Source organism: Nyctereutes procyonoides, unplaced genomic scaffold (genome assembly GCF_905146905.1).
Source record: "Nyctereutes procyonoides isolate TBG_1078 unplaced genomic scaffold, NYPRO_anot_genome, whole genome shotgun sequence".
NCBI lineage: Eukaryota > Metazoa > Chordata > Mammalia > Carnivora > Canidae > Nyctereutes > Nyctereutes procyonoides.
In genome coordinates, this window is record NW_026575024.1 from 36,952,944 (window position 1) to 36,979,829 (window position 26,886).

The 26,886-nt window shown below is 38.5% G+C and overlaps 1 long non-coding RNA gene across 2 annotated transcripts in view; it reads right to left on the reverse strand.

The window, feature by feature from the left end:
- Positions 1–26,111, reverse strand: part of LOC129521563 (uncharacterized) — a 110,359-nt gene extending 84,248 nt beyond the window's left edge. For both annotated transcript variants that reach the window (XR_008666836.1, XR_008666835.1), the window contains exons 1-2: positions 25,847–26,111; positions 21,833–21,939 (exon numbers count right to left, since the gene is read on the reverse strand). This is a non-coding gene — a long non-coding RNA (uncharacterized LOC129521563). The remainder of the gene's footprint in view (positions 1–21,832; positions 21,940–25,846) is intronic.
- Between the last annotated feature and the right edge of the window lie 775 nt (positions 26,112–26,886).

Here is a 26,886-nt window from a genome sequence, read left to right on the forward strand (position 1 = left end):
AAGCAACCAGGGCTGGGAAATTCTTTCTGAGTCAGAATCTCTGGATCAGGTTCAGGAAAAACAAAATAAAACTCCTCATAACTTGTATGGATGCACATACCTCTTCCCACACATACCAATCAGAGGGATTCCATGACCAATTTCTCGAAGAACCACCATCCCAGGCCATATACATTGTCTGCTTGGTATATGAATGAAAAGGCTGGATTCTTAAACATCTGTTTGCTGAAACTATAGGAAAGTGAGCTCTAATCACAAACTGGCCCAAATCACCCTGCTCTGGTCTTGAAAGAATAAAGTTGGCCAGAAATAGATACGCTGAACAACTATGAATTGTGTTTCTGACAAGTTTATTGACCCAGAAAATTTATTTCTCCCATAAATTTGGGCAAAACAAGCTTGCTCTTTTTTTAAATTTTTATTTATTTATGATAGTCACACAGAGAGAGAGAGAGAGAGGCAGAGACACAGGCAGAGGGAGAAGCAGGCTCCGTGCACCGGGAGCCCGACGTGGGATTCGATCCCAGGTCTCCAGGATCGCGCCCTGGGCCAAAGGCAGGCGTCAAACCGCTGCGCCACCCAGGGATCCCCAAGCTTGCTCTTTTGTAATATGAAGAGGTTGAATGAGATAATCTCTAAGGTCCCTTCAAACTCTAGAATACTGTTATTAATATTGCATCAAGGGACTGGACATCATTCATATCCCTTAATGGGCATTCACCCTACTGAGTTTACAATCAAGTATAAAAGTTTAAGAAGGATTCAGCTCTGAAGAGATCTGGAAGCCAGCTATCAGACTGTTGAAAGTGTATTTGTTAAATAAAGCAACATGATTTAGTTCAGTGCTTCCCAAAATGTGATCCACAGACCAGTAACATCAACATACTGGGGAGCAAATACTTGGGGCTCACTCTAGACCTGCTGAAGCAGAAACTCTGGGGTTGAGACCCAGTAATATGAATTCTAACAAGCTCTCAAGGGTGATTTTTATGCTAAAATTTGCAAAGTGATGTCCTAAAATGCAGTAAAAATGTGGACTTTGGACTCCAATCTAGATTTGAACACCAGCTCTGCCTCATACTAGCCAGGACCCAGGCTAAGTTCTTTAAGCCCTCTGAGGTTGTTTTTTCACCCACAAAGTGGAGATAATAGTAACTTACCTCACAGGGTTGGGTATGGACATAATGAGAGAACAACTGGCATATAACCAAGAAAAGTTTACTGCCTTTCCTCACTGAGGAGCAATTTCAAGCAGGAATTAAGAGGCATTCTTTCTGGAATATGGATTTTATAAATCCTAGGGATACAAAGGTCAAGAGCCTCTGGAAGGTAAAAACCACCCACCCAATGAGAATATGCATTCTGGGCATCATAGGCAGCACTGCCTCTCACAGTGTACACCAAGGGAGACATCTCTGAGACTGGTGGTCTCCTGCTGAGTGGTCCCAGAGACCATTCTCTAGGGTGAGCTGCACACCCATATAGGGCATTTAACAGAGAAGCTGAAATAGATGATTGGAACCACAAATAAATAGCTGCCTGTTGTGCTGGCTGCCAGGTTTCTGTAAAGCAAAAACTAGGAGTCCTTTCAGTAACTGAAGAGTCAAGTAGATACACAGGGAAAATATACCAGGAAGAAGAAATGAAGTTTTCTAGGAGACTTTCTCATTTCAGGAATAGACAAAGGAGCCTGTGCTGAGAGTCTGTGGGTGATCTGGGATCATTCTTATTACATGGATCATTTGGGAACAAGGAATCTGACAGTTTTACGCTTGCCAACGGAGGACATAAAACTTCACAGATAAAAAGGGACAATGGAAGAGTTTTCAAGATCCATCTTAAGACTTCAGTCTGCCAGGAACACAGATATAGAAATGACGATGCTCAGCATCAGTAACGCTAAGGCATGAATAATCTCTTAAAATAGAATAAGACTACAACACCCTAAGAGACCTTCCTAGAAGAATAGGAGGCACCACTGGCTGCACCAAAGGCTCCTCTGTTCCAGGATATTTTAGGACTCCTACAAAACTTATGTTTGCTCTCCCACCCTGATGGCATATATCAAGGTGGTATATATGTATGTACATGACAGTACCCAATTAAATGGGAGAAGAATCTGTAGTAATTACATTTATTGAACACCTACTGTGGGAAATTTGAATATATTGTTCAATTCCTCACAAGTCTGCAATGTAAGGATTATAATCCTGATTTTATTGAAGAGAATATTTCTATCTCACTTGATGCCAAAGGTAGATTAAAGAAGAACCTTGGCTATGAGACTGTCTGATCTACTCCTCCCCAAACTCCTTACATTGTTCAATGACAAGTGGCTTGCACAAAAGCCATCTTCTAGCAAAAGGCTTTTTCAAGAGGATCTTATTTTTTTCTTTTCCTCATGAGGTGAATCCTGGAGATTGGAAGGATTGTAGAACATAATAATGTTGAGTATGGAAAGTAAAACAACAAAAAGCTGAGCTATTCGATTTGTCTTCCAAATCAATTTCTGCTTGCTGAGGCTTGAAAGGAAACTTGCTTATTTTTTCATCATCACTGAATGAAGCTATTTGTTAAGATGTGTTTATTAGACTTACATAAGAGCTCTCGCCCAAAGAACTCAAACTGAAGTGAAGGGGAAACAATCTTGACAATCTCTGGCCCTACCATTTTAACATCATAATCAGAGGGTTCATCAACATGTATATTTTTTAATTTTCATAGATGAGGAGGTAGCAGAAAAAATGGATTTTAAAATAAGATACCTTTTTTTCAAATCACAGTTCTGCTTGTGTCAAAGTATAATTTTCACAAACTTAAGAACACTAATCTGATACAAATATATAGTGAGCATGAGTCAGAAATTTATTTGATTCAGTAATGAAGAAATCATCAAGATAATAAAGCTGGTTCAAAGATAACTTGAGAGACCAAATGTATACAGACACTGAAAGAAATAAAGACACTAGAAATAAAATTGCTAGGTTAGGTGCAAAACCAGCTATTGTTCCCCAAGTATAAAGACTGAAACCTGTGGGGTTATTATTATCTTTTTAACCACACAAGTCATTTATATCTCCATCAGATTAAACTAGGAGTTAACAAGTAACTTCAAGTCTGATCCCTAATTAGGAGTACATAGTAATTCAGAGGTCAATAAACCTTTTCTCTAAACTGCCAGTTAGTAAATACTTGAGACTTTGTGGGCTACATAGGTATCTGTTGCAACTACTCATCTCTATATTACTGTAGCACAAAAGTAATCATAAACAACATATAAACAAATGAACAGGGTATGTTCCAATAAAACTTTATTTATAAAAACATGCTATAGGTCAGATTTGGCTGGCAGGCCATACTTTATCAACCCCTGCCTTAGAGAATTAAATAATCCTGGGTGGGCCTCTTAGAGAATATTCTCACAGGACTTTGAAAGGATACGTAGCGATCTTTTGTATTATCTCCAAGTTTGGGATAATTTCTCTTAGATCATGACTAGTTTGTAGGACTTATCCAAGTTACTCGTTTTCTCAGGTTTAATTTCCTCATTTGTTGAATGGGGTAATTTTTCGAAATCCTTAGAGTATTATAAGCATTTAGTGGGTTAGTATTATAAGGTATTTATCCCTTCCAACCTCTACTTTATTCTTAGTCAAAAAAGCGAGAGATGATCTCACATTGTTTCTCACAAAATCTGAGAAAACTAGGCCATTTGCTTAAGATGGAGGTAGAGGCCAGCTGACTTAAACAGCAAGAGGCTCAGGAGTGATTGACAGCTTGTCTACAACTTTTTTTTTTTGGGGGGGGGTCCAACATAAGTCCTGTCTATAATGTTCAATTTGGTGGGGGGGCTTGTTTGGCCAGCCAAACATGGAGTCAGGAATGGCTTTATATTCTCTTCCAGACATGGCGAGAACTGTGAGAACCACTCTAAAGACTGATAAAGCAGCCAGTGGCTCAGTGATTCTCAGCCACCAAATCTACCAGTCTACTTCATTTCCCCAGTTCTGGGTAAAGTTAACCAGTGTGAGTGACAAGCTGAAGATATAAGCATGTTGGTAGGGGTGAGGGTCGTGCTGACAGTAATAAAGAAGGTTGAGTTGGGTTTTATCCTGAAGAAATAATAAACCATTGAGCTTTCTGTGATAAATATATCTACTTACTTAGAAAGATTTTAGCACATGATACCCCGCACAAAGAATTCAACCAGAAACACAATGGGAGATATATGTGTAAGAAAGTAAGGAAGGAAGATTGGGCAGAGAGGAAATATGATCCCTTAATACAGTTAACAACAGAGGCCTCAGCTGACCCCATGAGTAGCTCTGGGACTGGCATGGTCTTCTAAAATGTCCTAATTGAGGCAAGGGAGCCAGACTCTTGTGTTCCTGAATTAATTTGTCATGCTCTCGGCAAGTGTAGTTAGTTCCCTGAGGGAAATTCTTACGAGGAGGAAAGCTATGAGCCACCAGTATGTATTAGTTCTCAACATCTGGGGTATGGGTACATTACTCTTGAAGGGTATCCACTATGCACTTTCTATGTGAATAAGACTTCATATTTGTTCTACTGAATTTCACCTGTGCAGCTAAAAAGAAAGTACATGTATTTACACTAATTGTTGATGCTGATTAGAGCTTTGCCTGGCTATGCTCATAGCAGAGTCTATTAGCTATCTATTGCTATGTAACAAATAACCTGAAAATTCAGTGGCATAAAACAAGAAGCCTTTATTATCTCACAGTTTCTCTAAGTCAGGGGACCAGGCATGGCTTAAGCTAGATGCCCCTGACTCACGGTCTCTCATAAGGCCAAAATCAGGGTGTTGACCAGGACCACTGTCACCTCAAGGCTCTACTGGATAAGGATTTGCTGGGCAGCCTGGGTGGCCCTGCCTTCAGCCCAGGGCGTGATCCTGGAGACCCAGGATCGAGTTCCACATCGGGCTCCCTGCATGGAGCCTGCTTCTCCATCTGCCTGTGTCTCTGCCTCTCTCTCTCTCTCTGTGTTTCTCATGAAGAAACAAATAAAAATCTTAAAAAAAAAAAAAAAAAAGGATTTGCTACCAACCTCACTCACATGAGACCAGGTAAGAATTCCTCACTGGCTGTTGGTCAGATATATCAATCAGTTGCTTGTCATGTGGGTCTATATGTAGGACTACTCAACTACTTAGTACTTGACGGTAGGACTACTGTCAACTACTGCCCCAAAAGCACAACTATCTGAAGGAAGGAAGGTGAGAGAAAGAGAGAAAAAAGTAAAATCAAACTTAATTTATAGCAATCTAATAAATGATATCTCATGGTTTCTAATGTATTCTATCCCTTAGAAGTGAGTTAAGTCCAACCCACACTCTTGAAGAGAGGATTTGTACAGGGCCTGAATGCCAGTAGTTGAGAGTCATCAGGGGACATCTTAGGTGCTATTCACTATATGGGAGATTAAAAACATTTTCAAAGGAGATTCCTATGACTATCCCCAAACACAATAAATCAGATATACTTATAGATATTTGAAGAAGAAAACCACTGTAGAACACACTATACTTGTATTAGAATGATATCCAACTTTTAGACATTCACTAACTTAAAAAAATACACACACACACACACAACTTCTATTGGACTATGTGAAATAAATGTGGGAACTGAAAGCAAGCCTTAAATCTAGTATTGCTTGACATTTAAGTGGCATGATCACTGGACTCACTAACAGGATATAGAACAAAGATATCAGAACAAAAATATTTTAAATAATTAAAAAAATAAGAAATAAAAATAATTAGATCATTTTTTAATCCATTAGCAATATTGGGGGGGTGGTCTTCACTGCAAAATTTAAGAATGCTACAGATAATTTAACATCTTTGCCAGATGGACCATGACTGAGGAAAAAGAGTAGGCTTAAGTTTTAGGGAGAAGAGCACTAGACAATGAATTGGGGGCTTTTTCTTAATTGTGCCTCTGATATTTCCTAAGAACCAGAGATAACTTAGTCGGCCTGGATTTGCATCCTGATCTGCAAAAAAGTGCATTTAATAGAAGGTTCTTACCACCTTGTCATTGCTTCTTAGATGGCTCCAAAGACAATATGTCAGAGATGTAATGACCAACAGACACAACAGAGTGATGGTATTTTCATAATATCAGTGATTCTTTTTTTCTCTAAGCATCATGGTTTTAATAAAATTATTATGACTTGTTGGCAAATTGAACACCAATAAAAAATAAATTTATAAAAAATTATAACTTTTTGAAATGCTTTATTCAAAAATATTTTTATACTTAATATTGCTTCACAAATTTACTATTCCAGTTTTTCAATTACTTTATCACTACACTCAAGGAATAAGTTAAATTCTACTTGGTGGAGAGGAGTTTTTTTTCCCATCTTGTTTCTATCCTTCCCTCACATGGTAAATAAAAATGGCTCCAGGAAGCAAAATAAGCTATATATTTCAAGCTAAACATTGTCATTTACATTTGCTTCACATGGCTTATGTAGAACTGCTCATTGTTTCCATGATACTGACTTTAAATACACAGCCTAAATATCTGCCAGCAAAGACTCCCAGATTGGTGGTATAGACACCATCCTATAGTTAAGTATTTTTAGATGTGGATTATTTTTAGGTTGGCATGACTCTTCTGTGTATATGTACATAATCTAGTGATACATAATAGAAATTATTGTAATAATAGCAGTGACATCCATTGATATTATAGTATATGCCCAGTGCTATACTACATACGTTCTATGTATAATCTTATTTACTCTTCACAAAAATTCATTTACTATCTCTGAAGTGTATTGGTATCACCATTTCACAGATAAGGGAGTTGAGACTTTGAAAGTTAAATAGACTTGACCAAGGTGAGGCATCTAAATCATGGCCAGAGTGAAAGATTTAAACCCACTGGCTGATTCCAAGTAGGGAGTCCTAGCACACACTGTGTGCTCTGGGAATTAAAATGGTGAAGAAATTTTTTTCTTCAGGAGTCATCAGAAGAAGCGTCCTCTCAGAAGCTCTAATTAAACTGTGCATGTATGTTAGTTTGGGTTCCTCCAGAAGTAACCTTGATACGCATAAGTAGTCAAGTGCAAGTAATTTATTTAGGAGGTAGAGGAAACACCAGTAGAAAAGTACAGGAAGGGAAGGTAGTCAATAAAGGATAAATAATAAGAGTCAGCACATGGGGCAACTTATATCCCAGTGAGAAGCCCTGGAAAGCATGTTGAATAAGTGCCTTAGACAAATTCTCCCCAAAGGATGAAAAAGCTGTTGTTTTTTTGTACCCCATTCATGCCGATAGGCTAAGCTTGCCCCTGAGGGAGATAGTATGAATTCTCTGGCACTTTCTGCCTGCTTGTGAAAAGTTAGAACAGGCTTCTGGCCAGAGAAAGCCCTCAGGCAAACAGAGGTAGGTGCAAAGAGTTGGAAGATGAACCAATGAGTGTGAAATAGCAAGGATAGTGGGGTGGAGTGCCATATTTAGTGTGTATGTGTACAAACATACACACAAAGATACACAGATGGCAAAGACCTTCTAAGCTGAGAGAATGACCATTTAGCAAGAGCAAAGTATATATGAAAGGATGCAAGAGAAATTAGGTGATAAGGATGAATTAAAACCAAATTTCCAGGGTGCCTGGGTGGCTCAGTTGATTAGCATCCAACTCTTGATTTTGGCACAGGTCATAATCTCAGGGTTGAGAGATCAAGCCCCCACATTAGGCTCTGTGCTGAGCATGGAGCCCGTTTAAGATTCTCTCTCCTCCTCACTCCCGTGCATGTTCTCTCTCTCTCAAAACAAAACAAAACAAAACACACACACACACACACACACACAAAACACACAAAAAAATGAAACAAAACAAACCATTTTGCTCTTTTATCATTTCCAACTGATAAAATTTCCAACTGATAAAAACAGTTTCCTATTTTCACAATGAGATTAAGAATTAAGATCTCTTGGCGGTGCTGACAAAATGCTGGCCATGCTTCCTTCAAATGAAATAATAAAACTAGAACTGGTATGACAGTTAGGATTTCCCATACAAATCCCCAACCTATACGGAATTTTGGCTGTCAAGGTGGCAAGAGAAAATGTCCGGTTCAAAATGTCCAGAAGGCATTTTGCTTCTCTCCTGGACTCAGCTAGAAAGGTAAGAGTGCTATGGGTAGAAGGTAATCTGTTTATGCCCAATTAAGTATGGTTTCCTATTGGTATTCACACCTTTTCGCCCAAACCCCCAAACGCTCCAAAATCTAGAGTTAAGAATCCAGAGCCCATATCCAGTAACCCAGTTGCTATTTGATATCCACTGGAAAGCACTACTCTCCTAAGACACTAAATTACAAGTCCTTTGCTACTTGGAGAATAATATTTGTATTTTATTAAAATAAAACTCTGTGATTACAATCCTGTATGTTTATATGTATGTTTTCAAAACATTTTTCAAAACTACACTGTCTAGATAGGAGAGCCAACATTTGTAATCAACAGATAAAACACAGACTAGACATTCCTCTTAGAATGCTTCCACTTTAAGCTTTTTGATTTAGAATAATTCATGCTGTATAGCAAATTAGGTAGTTCTCTTGATAGCACTGGAGCTTAGAATGACAGAGGGTCCAACCGATGTAATGAGTTAAGTAGGTGTCCAATGAGAATAGACAGTAGTGGCAGCACACAAAAACTGGCATTTTTTTAAAAAAAATTGGCATCTTCTGGAGAGATGCCATTATGACTAGATTTGGAGCCAATCCTTCCTGGCAGTAAGTCACATTTTCTCTTTCTACACACTACATTGATCGCATCCATGGCTCCTCTAAAACAACTTTGACATTATCTTTTCTCATTGGTATCTTCAACTCACTCTTGACAAGCAGTAGATTGGTCTTTCTAAATATAAAACTAATCGTGGTACAATCAACTCCCACTAGAAGCCCTTCATTGCCCCTCTTTCCATCTATATTCTAGTTCAATGAATAATGTTGACCTTAGCTTAATTTGAAATCAAATGAAAAAATATAAGACATATGGACTTCTTTATTGTATTAAACTTATTGAATTCAAAGGATTACCCATTATTATAGAATTATTTTTTTCTGGTTTAAAAAATGTGCAATTTCTCTTTATAAAACTACTGTCTATTAGTTGGGAGAGGCTTGCTCAGGTGTAGTAACAAACTCCCAAATTGTAAAGGCTTAACACGAAATTTGATCTCTTACAAAAAGTTTGCTGCTGACCTAGTGGGCATTCCCAAGATCCATATTTCCAAGCAGTGATGTAGGACTTTAGATTGTTGGCATACATTGTTTTGTTGTACTTCATCGATACTATCTTTTTTACATTTTTTTCTTTTTTACTTATTGAAAGTTTGTGGTATCTTGCATCCAACATGTCTATTGGTGTCATTTTTCTAATAGCATTTGCTCATTTTTTGTCTCTGTATTACATTTTGATAAATCTTAAAGTATTTCAAACTTACCCATTATTATTATATTTGTTATGGTTCTCTGTGATCAGTGATCTTTGATGCTATTATTGTAATAATTCAGGAATACCATGAACCACACCTATGTAAGATGGCAAACTTAATTGATAAATGTACATGTTCGGACTGCTCCACCAACTGGCATTTTCCTTGTGTCTCTCCCTCTCCTCAGGCCTATTCTCTGGAAATGAAGTCAGTTAATCACCCTACAATGGCCTCTAAGTGTTCAAGTAAAGGCAAAAGTCATATATATTTCAATTAAAATCAAAAGCTAGAAATTATTAAGCTTAATGAGGAAGCCATGTCATAAGTAGAGATAGGCTGGAAGCAAGTCTCTATGTCAGTTTTCCAAGTTGTGAATGCAAAGAAAAAAATTCATGAAGGATATTAAAAGTGCTATTCCAGTGAACATATGAATAATAAAAAAGCAAAATAGCCTTATTGCTGATACAGAGAAATTGAGTAGTCTGGAGAGAAGATCAAACCAGCCACAACATTCCCTCAAGCAAAAGCATAAACCAGAGGAAGGCTCTAACTCTCTTTAATTCTACAAAGGCTGAGAGAGGTAAGGAAGCTGCAGAAGAAAAGACTGAAGCTAGCAAAGATTGGTGCATGAGGTTTAAGTAAAAAAGCATCTCCATAACATAAAAGTTCAAGTAAAACAGTGAGAGCTGTCAGAGAAGCTGCAGCAAGTCATCCATAAGATCTAGTTAATTAATAAAGGTGACTACACTAAGCAAGAGATTTTCAGTGTAGATGAAATAGCCTTATATTAGAAGAAGACGCCATCTAGGACTTTTCATAGCTAGAGATGAGAAGTCAATGCCTGGCTTCAAAGCTTCAAAAGACCAGGCTGACCCTCTTGTTAGGGACCAGTGCAGCTGGGGACTTGAAGTTAAGCCACTGATCATTTACCATTAAGAAAATCCTAGGGCCTTTAAAAATTAAGCTAAGTCTACTCTGTGCTCTATAAATGGAACAACAAAGCCTGGATGACAGCCTATCTGTATACAACATGGTTTACTGAATACCTGAAGCCCACTGTTGCGATCTACTGCTGAGAAAAAGATTCCTTTCAAAACATTACTGCTTATTGACAATGCAGCTGGTCATCCAAGAGCTCTGATGGCAATGTTCAAGAAGATTATTGTTGTTTTCATGCCTACTAACACAATATCCTTCTGCAGCCCATGGATCAAGCAGTAATTCTAACTTTCAAGTCTTATTGTTTGGAAACATATTTTGTAAGGCTATGGCTTCCATAGACAGTGATTCCTCTGCTGGATCTAGGCAACATAAATTGAAAACCTTCTGGAGGGGATTCACCCTAAATTCCATCAAGAATATTTGTGATTCATGGGAAGAGATCAAAATATCAACATGAGCAGAAGTCTGGAAGAAGCTGATTCCAGCCCTCATGGATGACTTTGAGGGGTTCAAGACTTCAGTGGAGAAAGTAACTGCAGATGTGGAAATAGCAAGAGAACTAGAAGTGGAGCCTAAAGATGACTAAATTGTTACAATCTCACAATAAAACTTTAATGGATGAGGAGTCACTCCTTAAGATGAACAAAGAAAATGATTTTGAGATGGAACCTACACCTGGTGAAGACACCACGAAAATTGCTGAAATGACAACAAAGGGTTTAGAATCTTACATATAAACTTAGTTGATAAAGCAGCAGAGTTTGAGAGAACGGACTCCAATTTTGAAAGAAGTTGTGCCATGGATAAAATGCTACCAAACAGCACCAGATGCTACAGAGAAATCCTTTATAAAAGGAAGAGTCAGTCAATGTGGCAAACTTCACCAATGTCTTATTTAAGGAATTGCCACAGCCACCTCAGCCTTCAACAACCATCACCTTGGTCAGTCAGCAGTCATCAATAACAAGGCAAGACCCTCCACCAGCAAAAAGATTACAATTCACTAACCTCTAGATGATGGTTAGCATTTTTTTTAGCAATAAAGTATTTTTTAATTGAGGTATGTACACTTTTTTATATAAAATGGTATTAACACATTTGACTACACACACCTTTTATATGCACTGGGAAACCCAAAAAAATAATTTGATTTACTTTACTGCAATGTTTGTTCTATTGTGACACTTTGGAATCAAACTCACAATATCTCCAAGATACACTTGTACTTACTTAAATATTGTAGCAATGCCACCTAAAACATGTGGCCAGTCAGGGTCACTGTGGAGAGAGTTGCAAGATACACTAGAACTATTTTCTGTCTCAGCTGTGAAGTGGCCTGTAACCCAGATTATTGGCCAGAATAAGACACACAGCCTGATCTAAATTAAAGGAGGCTGCAAGTGTAGTTTTAACTGTGTTCAGGTAGTTAAGAACAAGATATGAGATATTCAGTAGGAATTTTTATTACATATTATCATGGTAGATGGCAAATTAATTTCCTAATGCCATGAAATGACAAAAGAAAAAAAAGACACCCTATGTGAGCACCCCACTTAATTTGGGACAATATATCAGCACATAAAATGTCAAAGTTTGGAACTACTGACACATTCTATGAAAGCAAAATGTCATACCCCGGAATATATGGTTCTTCAAGCTCTAACCCTGCCAACATCTCCATCATTAACCCCTGATAGGAGACATGCTTCTCTGTTTCTGCAATTCATGACAACGTGTCCTTGTGCTGGTTATTCCTTGTCCTAAATCTACTTTCAAATTTCATCAATTCTATGATACTTCCAGACACAGTCCATGCTCTCATATCCCTGTACTAGCACTTATCCCACTTTAGGTCATTATCTATAGACATCCTTGAATCCTCATGAATTTTTTTGAGGATAGAAGCCAAGTTTTTTCATCCCTATAATCCCAGAATCCACTAGATTACAGGATTTAATGCTTAATTAAGCACTGACTTAAGTCTTGGTTCTACTTATCAAGACTGTCCTTGTTTATGTTATAATCAGATTTTTGGAAAGAGTCTCAAAGAATGGCTTAGCTCAAAGAAAGTCCCTTGGCTTAAATAAATTCTAAAGGTCAATAATCTATCAGCTCTTAAATTTGGTCCTACTGCCATCCTCACCCACATTGATTGTTCAAGCTCCACACTCCCTAGCACACAGCCTTTTTCCTCCCACAGCAGAGACTGAGGAAATCACTCTTATTACTCTGCAATGTGAGGTTTGCTCTGATCCTGTGACATTCCACTGAAAAGGCTAATGGGGTCCTCAGACTTCAAAAAAGTACAGAGATCTACAGTAAACGTGGCTTTGATTATGACCTGATGGCATAATCCAGCAGCAGTTTTCAAATTACTGGTGGCACTGAGAGTATAAGTTACATAAGGGCAGGGGCCATATTCATTTCCTTCCAGAAGTGTTCACCAATTATCTCTGCACAGATGGCAGAAAGCAAGGAAAGACTGAAAGTGATGAGGAGAGCTCTCTTGAGAAATGCTCACAGAATTTAGTTCACCTGGTTACATGGCACACTCTTTGCAAACCTACAACTTGGAGCTTTAGGGCAAGATCTTCTTCTCTCTGGACTCACAATCAGAGTATGTTCTGGGCTTACACAGGAGATGAACAGAATAGCTGAATATTCTGAATTATGAACAGAATAGTTCACAATTCATGAAGCTACAAAACAAATCGTTCTCTAAGGCACCAAGACCAAGGTGTGAGCATACAGAAGAAAAAGAAATCAATAACTTATGCTCACAATGTTCTGTAACAGCTACTGGCAAGTTGGGTTTTAAATTAACCTTAATAATTTCAGAGAAATTGTCAAGTACTGAGCAAGACACAATTTGTAATTCTTGGCATGGTTTGCTTTATTGGCTCCCTGGGTCCAGGACAGTATTGAAAAGGGAAGTATCTATGAACAGAATGAATAATGTGTAACCATAATATATTCTTTGTTTATTTTTACATCAGGTATTTGGAATGTTGGCACTATTAAAACACTAATTTAATTTTGATTCCCTTCTGAAACTGTGATGTTATAATGCAAACCCTCCAAATGAGCCATATATTCCCAGTAACGAAAATTGGGTGCTGGTGCCATAATTATACCAATGTTGTATTTTTGATATGTCTCTTTTAAGTAACAAAATCTTTGATGTTTGCTGGCAATTTTTATTTTGTGAAAAGGCTAATAATAATAATAATAATAATAATAATAATAACAAACTACCTATTGAAATTAGCCACCTAGTTCTGATTCTTAAAGCTTTTCATCTTTGGATTGATTTGCACGTCTCAACCAATTATAGAGGTGGGCAGATATTATTATACCCATTTTGCAAGTGAGAAAACTGAAACTGGGAGCTTTGGAGACTTGCCCAAGCATGTGAGAATGACTCCCTCATCAAGACTCTAAAGACACCTCAAATCGTTCAGTTCCCATAACACAGGATTTCTCAAACTGGGCTCTATAAGAAACTTAGGGACAGATAATTTTTGGTTGTAGGGGTCTATCCTGTGCATTGTAGGATGTTTAGTGGCATCCCTGGCCTCCACCCACTAGGTGCTAGTAGCATCCCTAACCAAAACTATTCTCTAGAGGACACAATCATCCGTGGTTGAGAACCACTGCCATAAGAGAATCAGGGTCCATAACAAATGGGTTCTCGTGTTTACATACCTTCCTCTCTACTGCCTTTGTGCTAACAGGCTCCTCAGTCTCTTTGACAAACTGTTAAAAGCAACGGTGAATTTGCCCCTCTCTATGGCCTGATGGCATGAACAAGTCAGTTTTCAGCTTACTGAATGCACAGTGAGAAGCTACATGAAGGCAAGCTACATGAGTGTAGCAGGCAAGTAGAACCACATCTACTTCCTTCAGCGAATCTTTAATAAATAAACAAGTCAACCACTGATGTCAACCATGGGCCAAGCACATTACACACTTTACACACATTGTACAAGTTCATTCTTCAATAATTTAAGGTTTAAATGGCCCATTTTACAGATGAGGCAAAATTTAGAGAATTAACTCAGTCTTAAGTGGGTCAGCCTGCATTTAGGACTACAGTCAATCTGATAAGAGATTCTATATGTATTATTTTATGCTAGTGTTGTTCAAATTGTAGGTTTCATGCCATTATAGACTGTGAAATAAAGTTAGGGAGTTATTTTTCCAATTATAATGGAATGGAATATATCAAAGTGAATTTATGTAATAAGGTTAAGGTGTTGTTTGATAAAACTTTTGTTTCTCTTTGTATGTTCATAGTTATAATGAAAAATATGTATTTTCCCTGTGGGTTAAAAATATTTGAAAAGCACTGCCTTAATACCTGTTATTTGTCTTTTAATGGCTAAAATATTTGACTGGTATTCTTAAATTAACTCCTTTTTGTAACTGGAAGTTTGTTCTTTCACTAGTCCAACCTATTTATAACTTTATCCAACTGGTATCCCTGCCTATGCTGATATCAAATCTGGAGAAAGTTAAGGAATGTCCCTAAAAAGACGATGCCATGGATACTTCCTGGGTTTGGGAACTGGGAAGATGATTGTTGCACACACATCTATTAGAAGTCCAGCATTCTGAACTTCTGCTGGTGTGACTTATGTTTTAAAGGAAGCATTATCTCTACCATCATAGGCTCCAGTCTTATTTCCCAAAGAGAACCATGATGAGTGATCTATCACCAGAATTTAACAGGGAGCCAAACGGCAAAGGAGAGCCGTTTTGTATGTTTTGAAGTATCCCAGCTCCATGATCAGAGCAGAGTATAGCAGGATGGGTTTCTAGCTAAATGACAATCAAATAATAACCAGTAAAATTTCTTATCTATTTGTCCAGAATATGTGGATATTTTCTTTTTAATACAGTTTTTAACACAGTTCCTATCTTACCTTTTTCTGATATTCCAGATATATTTCTATGTCAACACCCACAAGGCTACTTCCTTTGACTGTTGTGTATCATTCAACTGTGTAGATAAACAGTCTCTATAAATGAAGTTAGAAGCTGCTGCTTCTTCCTCTTCTCCTTGATGTCCTTTCTCCTCCTCTTTCACCCTTTCTTCTCTTCCTCTCTCTGTCTCACCATTATCATGCTTTTGTATATATGGAAGTATACATAAGAGATACTGTACAGCAGTTTAGTGGGACTAAGGAAACCTGCTTTAATTTTCATAGATGTCAAATTACCCCCAAAAAATCATAGAAATTCATTTTTATACTTAATGCTTGAATGTATATTTTTCCCATAGCCTCATCAAACATCACATAATGAAAACCTCCAATTTTTTCCTGTCATTTTTAAGGTAAGAGATCATATTGCTATTTTGCATTTTTCAATTACTTACATATAATACTGAACTTCATTTATTGTGAACTCTTTGTATTTCTTTCCCTGTTTAGCTCCTTGCTTCACTTTTCTATTCATTTATGTTTCTTATTAATAAAACTTATTTATATACTGAGGAATTTATCTCTCTATAATACATATTACAAATATTTTCCCTGATGATTATCTCTTCTTTGTTCTTTAGATATTGAAATCCTGTTAAGAAAATACTGTAAGTATCCCAGTACAAATTACATTATAAATTACCAATGTTCTCTTGCAGAATTTTATTTTTAATTAAAAGTAATATAATGTGTAACTTGAATTGGGATAAAGAGTAAGAAAGAGATAAACTTTATTTTAAGAAAGATAAAGTTTTCATGGTACTTTTTATTACTTTTTATTAAATAGCCTAACACTTCTTCACTGCCTTAAAATGCCTCCTTTGAGACATATTCAATTCTCACTATATTTTGGATAATTTCTAGACTCTATCATTTTCTATTGACTACAACATGTTATTGCCAGAATATCATTTTGATTAAAGAGTTAGCTATTGCTTCCACAATTATTTGAGTTCTTCCACAAAACATTGATTCGAATCCAAAAACAACTGGAAAGTTTTAGGAATTGGGGAGAGTATTCTCCAATGGTCTTATTCTAAAGTGATCTTTTAAAAATTTAATTCCTATAGTAATCTAATGATTTTTCTTACACATCTTTCACTTACTGCTTTACAGTTTTCTTTTTGTGTATGATATTGTATCTGAACAGGAAGGCAGTAGGATGGTTTGTCCTATCTTCATTTCCTTAATAAACATTTTCTTGAGATGCTACTATATACGGGCATTGTTCTAAAGACTGGGGATACAACAGTGAATAATTCAGACGGTCTTTCACAGTAATGGGTATTATTAAGAAAATGACACAATTCAAGTGTATCAAGGGCTATGATGGAAATAACCAGGACAGAGAATGACAGAGGTAGGAAGAGGTAAGTCTGAACTGTCAGACAATGACTCTCTGAGGAGGTGACATGTGAATTGATGTCTGAGGACTCTGAAGGGAGTCATCATGTTCTTGTTCCTTAGACCTGTCCATGGCTGTGCTTGCCACACACTGTGTCTTGATAGATACTTCCTGAATGAATGAATCAATTGATGATGGCCAGAGGTTCTGGCCTTGGCTGTGGGAAGCACTTGAGTTTATGCTGTCTTTCAAAAGTTCTGTTATAAGGAGCTGTTTAGACAAGTTCTATGGTAGGTTTTTACTTTGGGGAGGAAAGAGATTTTCTTTCAGTTTTTATTCATTACTTATTGCAACAGCTCTTTTGCAATGACTGATTTCAACATTTCTCTCTGGGCTTCTAAACCACCCTGGTCCTGAGCAAGCCCGAGCAAGTTTCCAAAAACAGGGTTCTTCCGTCAGTCCTACCTTCCAATCTACCATGAGGAAGTTCTGCATATCAATACCTCTGTGGAGAAGAGAATGGAAGGAAGTGAAAGCAAGCCCAGTGGGCACAGGTGATGCATTTTCAGAACACCGCTTCTCCCAAAACACACTCCGCAGATCATAAAAGCTCATGCTTAGACATGGTCTCTGATGCCTGATTTGTAGTGGATTGTACATGAACCCCATCTTGTGCTTCCCCAAAAATATTTCCACTTTTTTTAAGGCAAAGAAATATAATTTTTAAGGCAGACATTCAAGCACATTTAAGCTTCCTTTTCAATGATTAGTTGAATAACAAAATAGACAGTGGGAAAAAATCAGAATGGATGAAATGATGAAGTTTGAGTCACAGACCAGTTTCTCCTGTTTTTAAGATTGAAAGCCATCAGCTTTCTTGTTGTTAGTTTCCTTCTTTTATGGTTGCTGAGTTCTATTAGAATTAGAATTATAAATACTTGATATGAATTTCTCTCTTTGATCTGTCTTACTTGTCAATCAACAGTCTTTTAAACTCTGTATTCTTTCTCATTCTTGACATTTGCCATTGTTCTCTGCCCTGAATGCCTCGCCTGCTGTTCTCAAAAGCTGCCCAGAATCACTGAGAGTATATTGCAGTATCAAGTACCATGGCTTCAGGCTCTGCCGCAGCTGCCCACTTTCTAAAAGCTCCCTTTATTCTTTGCAATTGAACTTATCCAATTCAGACTGACAAATATCAGTTCTTTCCCCCTTACTTTTCATGAAAAAAAAAAAACACACAAAAACAAAACACAACCTTGAAAGTGTAATAAATCCCTCCTTCTGGGTAGTATACACTAATACACCTTGTAAATTGCCTTTCCCTGTTGGTTTTAGTCCTTTGCCCTTTTATTCTTTTCTTTTGAACTCTGGCTTCCTTAGCATTACTATTCCCAGCCTTGAAATCCAAGTTGCAAATGCAGAAAACCTGCCCACCCATTTAGGACAAAATGAATCGCCCACATTAAAGAGGCGATAGCACCACATCTGGTAGTACTGCTCACTAAAAGCACCCATCACTTGGTTCATGAGAAAGCAGCAGGTCTTAGATTCAAGACTAATGATCTATGGACTAGAGAGCACACTGTGAGACTTGGTGGAAGTACACTACATTGGTATTACAGTATATGTTATACACACACATACATATACAGTATACATATGTAGTGTACTTTCCTACTAGCCACTGTTCTTAACTACATGGAGAAATCTAGAGTCATTCAGCTACTGGGGCAGTCTCACTGGTATATGATTTTGTGCTGCTTCTCTGTTCACTTGCCAATTTTAAGTAAGAATAGCCATGGGTGTTATTCTGTATGTTGGCAAATTGAGCACCAATAAAAAATAAATTTATTATTAAAAAATAATAAAAATTAAAATTAAAAAAAAGAATAGCCATGGTATTAGGAGTACCCATATTTTACTGTGTACAATTAATATTTGAAGAGAGTGGCCTTGGGAGATCATTTAAAGTAAATGTAAAGATTACTCAGTCTCTACTGAGTGGAATATATGAAGTGTAAGAGCTCTTCACTTCATATAGGCCATTAGACAAGAAGCAAACCTTTCCTTACAAGGCAACTGTGAAGTTACTCTTAAGTCATTTTGTTGTTTTATACAACAATTCAAAAGACTATTAAATTCTTACAGAGCCTTGGGCACTAGGGCCCCTTTGCTAATGGGAATGGAGCTTTTCTCCAACCTCAGGGATTCTAGGAGCTCTTAGACAAGACCTTAGAGACAGGATTGCAATAAGGAATTTGGAAGGGTCCTTTCCGTGGCAGGCAGTATTCAATGACTCTGTGCCTGAATTCTTTCCTAGTCAGAGAGGTCCATGGACCAGAAGCATCAGTATCATTGGCATCACCTGAGAGCTGGTTACATATGTAGCATCTCAGGTCTCAACCATCTACTGCACCAGAATTTATATTTTCACAAGATCTCCAGATGATTCATGCACAAGAGTTTCAGGGGCCTGATCTAACTCTCATTCTCCTCAAGAATCAACTAGTGCTCAAAGAAATAAGTTGCCTAATGTCACTGAGTGAATTTGTACTTGGGAGAAGAGGGCCACACTACATGAGTCACAATGTCCATTCTGGACAATCATCTTTCTCTCAGGTGTCTGGAGTTGGCCAGTGTCCCACCTGAACTGGCCCCCTCTCTCCAGGTCAGGTAGCTTTAGACCTAACCTTCTCCAACAGCAGAGGTGTTCTATGTCTCCACTGTTCAATGGGCACTCATGACCACTGAGCCCTGGAATGGGGTTAGTATTACTAGCTGGAAGAGGGCAAGTAGGGAAGAGAGAGGCCTTCAACACTAGGGGATACTGACCACTAAGGTTTAACATGAAACAGGAGCTTCAGGGCTTTTGTTTGGATAGCTGGCATAGTGGCAGTTTTGCAGCTCCTGTTCTGATATAGTTAGTTGCATCTGTCGCAGTTTCCAGGGAAGACAGCATTAGAAAAAAAGCTCTGGTTGTCATTTATAAACTGTGGAAAAAAGCAAAGGTCCTTTAGGGTCACCAGGGAAGCTAACACTTCTTTTGAAAAGATATAAATAAGCCAATAATCTGCTATTCCTTAGGCAAATGGCATGTCTCTGCTATGTTTGTTCTGAGGGTTTTCTAGAAAGATGAACAGTCTACTACTATGACTCTCCTGACCACCAGCAAGTGAAACTTTAAACTGCCTAACTTGAAAATATATGTTGCAAAATGTTTCAGAAAGAATCATATCGGCCTATCTAGCTACCATTTAGTGGCCAAAATTTCCCCAATTCCGCATTATTACCTGTTTCCATGGATTCTGCAATATTTTGTAGCTCTTCACATCAAGAAGTGAAGTCTACTTCCTCACCTGTAAATGTGCACTAACCTTATGGTTTATGTTGGTCAGAAAAATGCCATGGAAGTGACAATGTGTCAGTTCTGAGCCAAGAGTCAAGAAGTCTTACCCGCTCCCATTGTCTTTCTTGGGAACTTCCACTGCCATGTGAATAAGCCTAGACTAAGGAAGATCAGAGACCCCAGCCCACCGGAGAGAAGCCCTGGACCATTCTACCCGTCCTAGCTGTGGGCAACACAGACCAGTCACCACCAGCTATATACACCAGCACACTTCAGAAATGTGAGTGAGAACCGGTGCAATGAACCAAGCCCAGGCCATGTCAGCCAAGTGACCCAGGCCACTTACAGACTTGTAGAAAAAAAATAAACAGTTGTTGTTTTAAGCACCAAGTTTGGGGGAGATTTATCACAACAGTGTCGTGACAACAGATCATTGCTATACCAACGTTATCATGTTTAAGATTTTTTAATGTTACTTACCATTTCTGAAGAGAGAAATAGCTTTTGAGGCCATGATCACATTAAGTTCCTTGGAATGGGTATGTTAGAGGAGGAAAGGATGTTAGCACTAGTCCTGAGCTACAGACAGTCTTACAGTTGGGGAACCGGAGGCCTAGCCGAAGGAAATAAATAACTTTGCATCAGACAGCCAGAGAGGAGCAACACAGGACACAGGCCTCTGGTCTTCAAGTGCTCAGTCTGTTCTTTCATGAATGTGCTCTGAGTTTTGCTTGTCTGCCAACCAGCAAGATGCTGAGAACACAGCTTTTTAAAAAGGAGATTACATTTACAGAGACCAGTGCTTCTGAATTTATGTTTTTTTTAATTTATTTTTATTTTTAAAGGCTCACTCTTTTGTTAAAAGGAATCCCAATTTTGTCACTTACCTTTTATGAAATGATTAGTGGATAGGCTTTTAGTTCACTCATAGGGCTGCTTATTCAATCATTATTATAACTATTTATAATTTGTCAAAAATTTCACATGCTATAATAAAAAAAAAGCCTTCTTGAATGCGGCATGTTTTCTACTCACTGAGTGAACTTCTTCACAAGAGTGTTATTACTTCCCTAGCATATTAGTGACTAAGTTTGCTTGCTTACTTCTTTTTAAGGTCCAGTGATCATTCTTTCCATCTCTGAGTTCGTAACATATTTTCATGTTAATTATCTGATTTGAATTTCCTATATATATATTTTTTTAAGTAGACTCCACTCTTGGCATAAAGCTCAATGCAGGGCTTGAATTCACAACCATGAAATCAAGACCTGAGCTTAGGTAGGACACTGAACCCATTGAGCCACTCAGGCACTCCCCTATTAACCCATTTTTTATCCCCAGGAAGAAAACTGGGGCTTATAGCAGTTTTATGATTTTTACCAGGTCATGTGGACCACAGGGAAAAGGATTAGGTCATGCTTTGAGATTTTTGTTCAACAGTCTGATTTCAATGATGTCACCTTGCCAGTTTATATATCTGCATCCGTTGGATATTTTTTTTAAGGTTTTATTTATTTATTCATGAGAGACATACAGAGAGAGGCAGAGACACAGGCAGAGGGAGAAGCAGGCTCCATGCAGGGAGCCCGATGTGGGACTCGATCCTGGGTCTCCAGGATCACGCCCTGGGCTGAAGGCGGCATTAAACCGCTGAGCCACCTGGGTTGCTACATCTGTTGAATTTGTCTAGGGGCCAATCATGCCCAATTTCTCCTTTCTTACCAAAATGCCCTGGTCCAAAACTACTTCCAAAGGAAACAGCTCCGGGTTCCTCTTGACAGACGTGTCTTCTGTAAGGGGTGATCTTCCACAATGGGCCAGAATTTAAACTGGGAGGTATGAAAAGACAAAGTTCTGTCAATCTGAAGACCGTGAAAGGTAAAACTCGAAGAGACATAATAGCCAGCCTCTGGTTCTACTCTGTTTTGGGGTGTGGGAGTGTCTTTCTGTTTTTAAATCTAATCCATTTGTGCCCTTAAATTATTTTCCCTACAGAACTTAAATCCGACTCATACAATCACCTTTACTTTGAATGACATTTCAAATTTTTCAATGTCTTCAACAAGTAAAAGTAGTCTATCAAGTGAACTGCAATCAACTACTATTATCACCATTTCACAAGAGAGAAAATTACAGCCTTGAAGGAAGGTTAAGTGACTGGTTTAAGGTCATACAGCAAGGTTACAAAATTTAAACTCAGTTCTTCTGCTTTCCAGTCCTAGGATCTTTAGGGTTTTCTCAAAATTGAAATTGGACATCTTTAGTAATATATACACAGCATGTCTTTTTAAATACCTTTTATTGAAAAATGTGCAACGATCTCCTCTAGGACTATGTCAGAGTTTACTGAAACCTCAGAGAGCTGCTCAAAAAATCCTAACTGCCAACAGTCTGTTGACATGACAAGGCAGGATACATAACGCTTCACGTTGTCTATATCACATTGGTCTTCTTGCCTTCCTGAAGGCTATCCAACAACACTCAACACTTTAGTCAAGAATGACAATTCCATTGCTCAAGTTTTACAAAATTCTTATTCTCCAAAGAGAGCATAAAACCTTCATGCAAATACAGAGTTGAGACTGTTCTAATAGCATGGGAAGTCTGAACTAAGGATGCAGATTGGCTGTATTTCATATTTATAAAACCCTCCATGAGATGCTGAATGGACTGGCATATGGCTAAATACTAGGCACCACTGAGCATTTTTGATGAAGTGAAAGAAGAGAAGATATGGCTTTGAGACCTTGATGGAGGCTCTCACCTACTACAGACATTCGCTGCCTTCTTGGCATCAAAGCTGCTCCTAGTCAGTGACTGAACATGGTATGAATATTAAGATAGGCCACTTTTGGGGAAAATGAGGCTCCTGTGATAACCTTACTGACCCCCCTTCCTAGACTGCAAAGTGGTCTTGGATGCTTCCTCCCAATCTTCCTTTCTCCCTTTTCTTCTCCATATAAGGAAGACCTGCATCATGGTCAGACAGCTCTCCAGCCTTCCCTGGCTCACTCCTCATTTTCTCTCAAGCATTTCCTTTAATATCTTTACATAGTTAATCGCATCTTGATATCCAAGTATGGGAGGACTTGGACAAGGAAGCAAAGGGGTTTTAGATGCTTAAGTCAGCAGCTGCTATATATGTGTTTGTAAATAACATTGAAACCAAAAATGAATTTTAAAATTGCTAGACCCTCTGATAATTGTTCCAGTACCAGATCTTGGTCAGATACCAGCTTTCCCCATATTTATTCCTAAAAAATCTAAGATGAGCCTAGGCATGGTGGCTGGCCTGGACTGATGGGACAGCCCTTTGCAGTACAAATAGTGGGCAAGATAAACAGTGATGTATTCCACTGAAATATCGTGACCAGAAGGTTTTATCATCATCATCATCATCATCATCATCATCATCATCACCATCGAAGTCTCTTTCTATACCTAGGGACTCAAGGAAATCAGAACTACGGGAGGCAGTCATTTTTAAACCCAGGGCACTGAATAAAAATTGGGGAAAGAATGCCTCACCAACACCCAAAGAACAAAACCACTTCCTCCCTTCTGCTGGCTTCTGATCTGAGTTGAACAGAAAGGAAGCAGGAAATCCAGGACTTTTTTTTCTTTTCTTCACTGTTGCCAATATGGTAATTGTTCTAATTGTCTTCCAGCAAGAACACTGTCTGTAACACACTTCAGTCCTGTACATCCCAGATCTTGGTTAAGCAACCCTGTAAATGGCAGAACATTAAAGCCTGAAGCTTTTATTCTTTTTTCTTTGTTTCAATATAATGCAAAGACAGCACTATTTGGACTTTTCTATTTTTCCAATAATTTATTTGTATTTTGTCTGATTCTACAACCTATCTAATCACTTCCCCAGAGGGCAGACTGGGCCTCAGGTATGCTCTAGGCCTAAGAATTGTTTCCCAAACTTTAGTGAGCATACTAACATTCTGAAAATCTTGTTAAAATACAAATTTTAAGTGTAGCTTGTTGGTTAAGGCCTGGGATCTTATATTCTAACAAAGAAAAATGAATAAATTGATGCTATTGGTCTAAGACCCTAAAGCCATGCAAACTTTAACATGCCTCAGAATCCCCTGGAAAGATTGTTAAAACACAGATCCCTGGGCCCCATCCCAGAAATCTTGATGTAGTAAGGTCTGGTGGGGCACTTGTGATTCTCTATTTGTACTAAATTCCCATATGATGTCAGTGCTGTTGGTCCCTGAAACGTACTTTTGAGCAGTGAGGGTTTAGAGAGCATATCTAATGGAAAGTCTCATTAAAAAAAAAAAAAAAAAACGGACTTTTTTTTTTTTGCTACTTTATTTGCATGGGTTAATGAGTTTGGAAAACTGCTGAGAATTTTTACTAGGGGCAGATTCATTCTGCTTTCAACTTAACCTTACAATATTAGGGTAAATGCACAAAACTAAAAGCTGCATATGTCCTGGACATGAACGAAAACTACAGAAGAGGGTAGACAGCAAAGGTTTTAAATCAGGGGATACTGACTCACTGTAACCTCTCTATGATCCCCACTTTGAACCTTTTTCATCATAAATAAGACTCCCTACCTTTTCCATCATAAATAAGACTCCCTCAGCAATACCTAAGTTCCATAACCTGTACTTTACCTCCTCTTTAGGACTGCCTCCAAGGCTGCCAAAACATGAACATGGGGCTCAAAAACACTGACAGCTGCCTGGCACTAGGCCCATGAAAATTCTGAGAATGGTCTAGATCCATTTTGTAAGGGACTTCATATTAAATACTGGACAACTCTCCATTCTCTGCATAATACAAATTCTATATCCTCCATATGTCCTATGTGCTAGGGGCTGGGATTAGTCCTTTACATGCAGTCTCATATAAATGTTATACCAACCCAATTAGCAGATGAGAAAGCAGAGATGATAAGCCACTGGATCACAGACCTATTTGTCCAAAACCTGTGCTCCAGATCCTTGCTACTGAAAGCATGGCCCATGGCCCAGAAGCATCTGCATCACTTAAAAGCTACTAAAATATGCTGCATCTGAAGCTCCACTGCTGACCTATTTGACAAGAGTCTTAATTTTAACAAAATGCCAGGTGATTCCTGTGCCTCTTAGTGCAAGGTTTGGGCCCTCTCTGCCATACGCTGCCTCTCTAACAAGGAAGGATTTTTTTGCAGAGTCATTTTCTTTATTGGAAATGCTTCAGCACAGACCTGGTGAGACATCAAAGGCAGTCATTTTCATCACTGGCAAAGGGATGGTTTGATTGCTCTGGGAGTAGGACTACTTGGCAGCACATCAGAGTTCAGGGGAGCTACATGTGCTGACACAGGCAGTCCTGGCTTTTCTGGGCTGCACTTGGGAGCTGATGTGCAACCATCGCCAGAAGTCAATTAGATTATACAGCAGGGCCTTCTCTCCTTGCAGCCTGTTTTTATTGAAGGATTGCTCCAAAAAATCTTCAGAAGGGTCTTCAAACTAGTAGTTAAACTAAGGAAGAGAAGGAGCATCTATCACTTGGCTTGTAGGGAACACAACCAATTCAAAACTAGTTTCTTTCCCAGGAAGATGAGATGATATGGGGCAGAAAAAATTCAGTATCAGACTGAAGCAGGGGCCTATGTTTGGAGAAATGTGTAACACAGGACACTTTGTCAACCTGTCAGTATTTAGGGATCAAAACAGCAGCCATGTTTAAGTTCACAAATGTGCAGCTGACCAGTGGTCTGCTCACCTGGCCCAGGCTTAGTTGATTCTCAAGGAAATTTCTCATGAGTCTTCTTCCAGGCCACCAGGATGGTTTCAGCTGGGCAACTCTGATCTGGTCCATGTGTCCCTCATCCTCCCGCAGGTTAGCCTTGGTGGTTCAGTGGAATTCCAAGAAAATGAATGAAAGACTCAAAACATCTTGAGACCTAAGCCAACCTGGCATCCTGTTAGTTCTGTTGCATTGTACTGATCAAACTGAAAGGCCAGTCTATATTTAAAGGCTGGGGGAACACACTCTACCTCTTGATTGGAGGAGCAGCAAGGGCACCTTGCCAAAAGGGCATGGATATAGGGTGGAGATTGGGGTTATTCTGTAATCTGTCACACTCTTACTAACTGGTTCTTATCTGTTCTTTTTTGAAACAATTATCAGTACATTTGTTCTCACCTAAAGAGTCCATTTTGTTGTTCATGGGCTTACTTCTTTTCCTGGCTAGATATATCTGGGATCCACAGGATGCATTTAGGGCCTCTGGTTGGCTACCTCCAAAATGCAAGCCATCAATTACAATGGAGACGGGTGGAAGAAGAAAGTCAAAAAAGTACTGAATTTTGATATGAATTAAAATCTCAATGAGATACCAATACACTGCTAAAATGTGATGAATGAAAAAGGCAATTACTTGGGATGTCTGGGTGGCTCAGCTGTTGAGCATCTGCCTTTGGCTCAGGGTGTGATCCCGGAGTCCTGGATCGAGTCCTACATCGGGCTCCCTGCATGGAGCCTGCTTCTCCCTCTGCCTGTGTCTCTGCCTCACTCTGTGTGTCTCTCATGAATAAATAAATAAAATCTTAAAATTAAAAAAAAGACAATTACAAATGTTGGCAAAGATGGAGAATAATTGATGAAAAGGCATAATGGTACAATGACTTTGGGTAACTGACATTTTTCAGTAAAGCTGATGATACACATATTCCATGACCCAGTGATTCCAGTCCTAGATACAAACATAAATGTTAAATAAGTTCACCAAGAATATTCACAGCGGGAGTATTTGTAGTACC